Source organism: Schistocerca nitens, chromosome 2 (assembly GCF_023898315.1).
Source record: "Schistocerca nitens isolate TAMUIC-IGC-003100 chromosome 2, iqSchNite1.1, whole genome shotgun sequence".
Lineage (NCBI taxonomy): Eukaryota > Metazoa > Arthropoda > Insecta > Orthoptera > Acrididae > Schistocerca > Schistocerca nitens.
The window spans coordinates 642291892-642298676 of NC_064615.1; positions in this window are offsets into that span (position 1 = coordinate 642291892).

A 6785-nucleotide genomic window follows, 5' to 3' on the forward strand; every position below is an offset into this window, starting at 1 on the left:
TTTTACCCTCCACGCTGCCCTCCAGTACGAAACTGGTGATCCCTTGATGCCTCAGAACATGTCCTACCAACCGATCCCTTCTTCTAGTCAAGTTGTGCCACAAACTCCTCTTCTCCCCAATTCTATTCAATATCTCCTCATTAGTTATGTGATCTACCCATCTAATCTTCAGCATTCTTCTGTAGCACCACATTTCGAAAGCTTTTATTCTCTTCTTGTCCAAACTAGTTATCGTCCATGTTTCACTTCCATACATGGCTACACTCCATACAAATACTTTCAGAAACGACTTCCTGACATATCTTCTGGTAAACCTTCCGGGATGTAAGGTCGTGGTCCATGAAACTCTTCAGCTCCTAACGTTACGTCCAGAGCTGCGCTGGACATCTTCAGAGGGGTGTTTCTCCTCCGGTGAGTTTTGCCGACCGGAGGAGAAACACCTCTCTGAAGATGTCCAGCGCAGCTCTGGACGAAATGTTAGGAGCTGAAGAGTTTCATGGACCACGACCTTACATCCCGGAAGGTTTACCAGAAGATATGTCATCCGGTCGTGAAAGCCTTCATACTATGACTTCCTGACACTTAAATCAATACTCAATGTTAACAAATTTCTCTTCTTCAGAAACGCTTAAATTATATCGTTAAATCATAATACTTTGATAGAAAAAGAAAATGGTATGTTATTACGTCGCGGGCAGGGCACAATGTTATAAGGTGAAAAGTTAAGTCCCTTCTCAAAAACCATCCAGTTGCCTCATTGTGAGATAAGATAGCTGCAGCATAGTTTGTTTTTGAGATGTTCAAACATTGGAGTTTGATGTCCCATGGTGGTTTTTAATGGTGCAGAATCAGATTACTTACCCGTGGGCATGGGTGTTTCACAAGGTACAGTACTTGGTCCAATTCTATTCATTATTTATATAAATGACTTACCATGTAACACAGTTGGGCCGTCAACTAGGACTTACTTATTTGCAGATGATGTTGCAGTCTGTATAGCTGCAGAAACAGCACAGAAGGTGAAATATGAAGCACACCAGTGCACTGTCAAAGTTTAAAATTGGTGTAAAGCTAATTCCCTTTGTGTTAACCAAAAAATACAAGACCTGTATGTATTGTGGAATAATAACACTGAATTTGACCAGAGCTCAAATGCTGTAATTTTCTTGGAATCTCAATTGATTCAAAATCATCCTGGGGCAACCATATAGAAAAAGTGGGAAGCACCCTTACCAAAGGAATATTTGCTCTAAGGAAGCTTCGTTTTTGTCTAAACGTGCCAGTACTAAAGTGGTTTATTTTGCTTTAATACACAGTCACATTTCCTATGGCACAATACTGTGGGGACATCAAAGCAAGGCAGCTAATGACTTCAAACTACAAAAGAAGGCAATAAGCCTGATATGTAGCTTGGCACCCAGAGCTAACTGTAGGCCAAGCTTTAAAAAATTGCAGATTATGACCCTACCATCAATATTTATTCTACAGTGTGTAATGCATATTAAGGAAAACTATTCCATTTATCAACAGTATGACATGCGACATAAACATAGTTTCTTTCCAATGTAATTATAAAAATACACAGAAGTGCTTCTTATACAAGTCCATAAATTTTTTTAAGGCCAATTAAAAAAAAAAAAAAAAAAGAAAAAAGAAAAAATTCTTCTTGAGCTCAGAATTTATGAAACTGATGAATTTTTAAAAGAAGCAAAAAATATAATAGTATGATTACACTTTATGTGATCAATTTGTATATGATTCTATATCTGAGTAAGTCTGTAATTGGCTAAATTTACTATGCAATATTAATTTGTACCAAAATTTTCTCTGTTTTGTATTTGCGTGAATGTACTATAAATATTTGTGTAATATTTATATTGTGTAATATTTTTCTTGTTTTTGTAATTATTTGTGTAACATTTATACTGTGTAATATTGACTTTCGTAATGCCTCAGATGATCTCTGAGGTTTCTACAACAATAAAAATCAAATCAAATCAAATCATTGCCTTTCTCTGTGTGAAGTCTGGAGCAATGCACGTTACATCAGAAATCCATTCCCAAGACAGGACATTGTCCAGATGTAGACGTAGTTTTAACATTTTCTAGTGGTTGTATTCAGGCTCTGCTAGGTAAAATGTACCCTCTTCCACATCATGACTAGGTTGGCTTGTGTCATAATTCTTCCAGCAGCCACTGAATCAATGTGGTGTGTGACCTTTCTGGAGTTTAACATATGTGCTCATCACAGCATCTGATGATAATCACCATGGTAAAGAGCAAACAGTATTTTCAAAGGCACTGTTAGTCATATTTTTTTCATGCTGCAATGCTACTGCCTGTAAAAGTAAATGATGTGATTATTGGCCAAGGAGAAACAGAAGATCTGAAAATGGTATTCCAGAAAATTTGTTCCCGGAATTTTTTTGGAAATTTGGAGTAAAATCCTATGGGACCAAACTGCTGAAGTCATCAGTCCCTAAGTTTAAACATTACTTAATCTAACTTAAACTAACTTACGCTAAGGACAACACACACACCCATGCCCAAGGGAGGACTCGAACCTCTGATGGAGGGAGCCGAGCGAACTGAGACGAGGTGCCTTAGACCACACGGCTACTCTGCATGGCAGTTGTTACCTGGAAAGACAAATATGACAAGTCCCATGCTCCTTGATGACACAATAATCTGCAGAGACAGGAGAAAAATGGCAAAAAGAAGCAGCCACAGCCTTTTTCCCATACAGTGGCACTTTATGAGGAAAGATTTATGAGTCCTCAGAAAACACTACATTAAGACAGTATTCTGTCCACCAACTAAAACTATGGCACTACTAGAGATTGCCAACAGATATGGTGTTGACATAGTTCTGGGGCACTGCTGCAAACACAACCACTGACTTGGTTGGCACATGCCTTCAGGTTCAGATGGTACACAAAATGCTGTCCTGGTGGCAGGGGAGGAACAGGATAAAAGCCACATAAATGGCCTCAAGAGTTCAATTTGTCTGCATATTTGACAATGGCAACAGTGTCGCTCATTTAAATATTGTACCCATTGGATATGAAGTACCAGCACTAGACTCATAGACTGTTGTGTCAATCCCCCTTGGCTGAGCACTTCTCTGTTCAGTCGGCATCCATCTGTATCAGTGTGAGGTTCGTGTCATTCCACATTATTTCACAGTAAAAGTTTTAAATGTGCACCACAACTGAAAATTCGATGAGTGTGAGGTGCAGTAAGTAGTAAGGTTTTTGTTGGCAGAAAATCATAAACCAAACAAAATTTATTGGCAATGTGTGTGAAGTGTGTGGAAACACTATATTCACCAAAGCTGGATTGTACCAATGATGCATCTGGCTTAACAGGGGCTGAACTAATGTTAACAACGAATAGCAAGGTAGATTACCAACCATCGTGACTGATGAGTAATTCACAAAAGTTGATGATAAGATTAAAAAAACCTGCCAATTCTCAATGACAGAGCTCTTCTTTAGATTTCCATGAATTTCACAATGTTTGTTGCATCAAATCGTTAAATAGATGCTTTAAATAGATGCTATGCTATCACAAATTTTGTGCAATATGGATATAAAAAGTTTTGACAGGAAGCCACAAGAACCAGTGTATGATTGCATCATTGACATATGTGGATTCCTACAAAAAAAGATGATGGCTAGTTATTTGATTGAACTGGAACTGGAACACTTGGATCAAACATGTGAATTGCAAGACCACATTGCAATCGATGGAGTGGGGACACACAAACTCAGCTAAAAAGCCAAGAAAATACTTGCAAACATTATCTGCAAGAAAGATTATGGCAACTTATTTTTGGGAGTGCGACACAACAATAAACTCTGCGTGGTACTGTCAAACTTTGGAAAACTTAACAAGAGCAATTCAGAATAAGCATAGAGGGAAGCTGAGCTCAAAAATTTTATTCTTGCATGACATTGCTCAAACACAAAAAAGCAAATTCCACTTGAGAAGTACTTAATACTTTCAAGTGGGATATGTTTCCTCATCCCCCATACAGTCTAAATCTTGCACCCAGTGACTACCATCTGTTTCCAACAATGAAGACTTGGCTCATAAAGTATGCTTTGATGAGGACACAATACTGCCGCAGGTCATGACTAACTGCTTAAAGTCTCAGACAGCAGAGTTTTATGAGAATGGAATTTCAAAGCTTGTTCAGCACTAAGATAAGTGTCTAAATTTGTGTGGACACTATGTTGAAAAGTATCACTTTTAAATGAATAAAATATTTTTTCCTATACTTTCTCTATCTCCCCCCCTCTCCTCCTCCTGTTTTTTAATAGTGAAACATAATTTATTTTCTGGACACCCCTCATAGAACGTCAGCATTCATCGTGTGCAAATATATAGTGTGGAGTAGTGGACCATAAGGTTGTGTCCTCTATTTCCACAGAAAGACCATTAAGTTGGCAGAGTGTCTTACCCCATTAACAGACTAATTTCCACAGATATTAGAGGATGTTCGACTGCAGACTAGGAGGAACATGTATTGTCTGTGCTGTGAGATGGCTGCCAAACACATAGTATACTATGAGCTAGAGCTTGTCTTCACTGATTGTTTCCAAGTCATTGGATCCAGCAAGGGGACCTGTACCGGGCAAGCCTGTTCATGATATTTAGCTCCTTACGATATTTTCTGTGGGAAAAGTTGAAAGTCAGTCTTCATGAGGACATACTGGCTACACGATACGAAATGATGTATTACTGCTGCCTTCACCAAAAATGCTCGAACGTGTGATCCATCTTTACATGGGAAACTAGAAACTTGTATTGGAGCTGCTGGAATGTGATTTAAGAAGGCCAGTTATCTTTTTTCCCCAGAATCAAAAGCATTTTTTCGTACACTATTTTTTTGTTAAGCCAATGCTGATAGTTTGAGCAGACAGCTGCTGGTGTTTACAAATTTCAAACTGCAATTACTTGTGGGATACTTGTACTAAAATCCGGAATGAAATGTACTTGATCTAATTCAGTCTACTTTCATTTAGTTGATGTCAATGGGCACTGTTACATTTTTTTTAAATGTGACTTTCTAAAAGAAATACACAGTTTGGTGGTTATTAAACTCTGTCTGTGGGCCCTTCATTGTATTTCACTTCTGTGAAAACAGCACATTAATGCTGCCTTCCACTTCGGAAGTGTTTGGGTGAAAATTTGAGATGATTCACCTTGTATGCTGACCAAGTCAAGGTCTGTTTAATATTAACATTAGAGTTATATGGAGTTTACATTCCTGAATCCAAATACATTGATAGATGATAAAATATGTGCTTAGTGAGATATTCTTTTACTTTGTTTTTGAATAACTTGGAATTTTCGATATGCTGTGTGATGCCTTGCAGTACCCTGTTGTGAATATTTGCACAAGAATATAAAACTACTTTCTGAGTCCTAGACAGAAATACAGAGTTTTTGCGGTAATTATTTTTATTCCCAGTTTTGGTGTTGTGAAAATTCACCCTTGTTATTAACCATAAATACCATCAGCAGGTATGTATTTGCACAAAAGTCTAAAAAACTCTCAGTCCCTGAAGAGGCTCCTGCAATATCTTTGGCTATCAATTTTAGTGCACTCTTCTGCAGAATAAATACTTCCTTTGCAGTTAGCTGCAGTTCTCCACTGCACTCTTCTGCAGAATAAATACTTCCTTTGAGTTAGCTGCAGTTCTCCAGAAGATTATGCCACAAAACAGTACTGTGTGAAAGTGCAGAACATAGACTATCAATCCTGTCTGTAAGTCAACACAGTAGGAGATGTATAAGTCCAGAGCAGGCAGAATGGAGCCTTTGGTTAACTTGTCATGTGCAGGCACCAATCTGGATGCCTAGAAACTTCACACATGAAGTCTCATCCAATGTATGCCCATTGATTTGTTTGGACCAACACAAAATGAATTTCTGTTAAGATGAAGGATTAAACTATTTGCTGTAAACCAGCTGTAAGCCTATTCCATTATTCTGTTGGCTGTGTCTCACAGGGGTGGGTTTCATTCCACTATCAGTGCAATAGTGGCATCAGCAAAACATCACAGTATGGTATTGCTGTGCCTGTGTGATTCAGAAGTAGTATGCAGTGTTCCTTCATACATGTATGCATGTTTGAAGAAACAGGCACTGCGGCAACTAGAGCCACTATGAAATACATTAAATGTATTCGCATTTGCGAGTACTGACAACCATCAGCTATATAATGGAATGATGACAGTGAAAATTTGTGCCAGACCGAGACTCGAACCCAGTTTTCCCACTAACCACGTGTGGTCACCTTACCTTTACGTTACCCGAGCAGGACACACGGGCAGACCCGAACTTCCACATGTTGTCAACCATGTATCAACAACTTGCTCTCATATTTCATTATGTATATTCCCATACAGGAGAGACATTGTAATCGAAAGTCATTTAACTGGTGCCTGTGGAAAAATATGATACTGCATGCATGTCTGAAGGAACACTGCATCATACTTCTGAACAACACAGGCACTGCAACACTGTGTAAACAACTTTCAGTTAATATGTTTCCCTGTATGGGAATTTGATAATGGATGTATGGATGCCATTTGTAAGCACATGATTGACAATATATGGAAGTTTGAATCTGCCCATGGTTTGTGCTTGGATAACACCAATAGCAATAAATGGGAAATCCAGGTTCGAGTCACGGTCTGGCACAAATTTTCATTGTCGTCATTCCATTATATAGCTGATGGTTGTCAATATTCACAATTGTGAATACATATGAT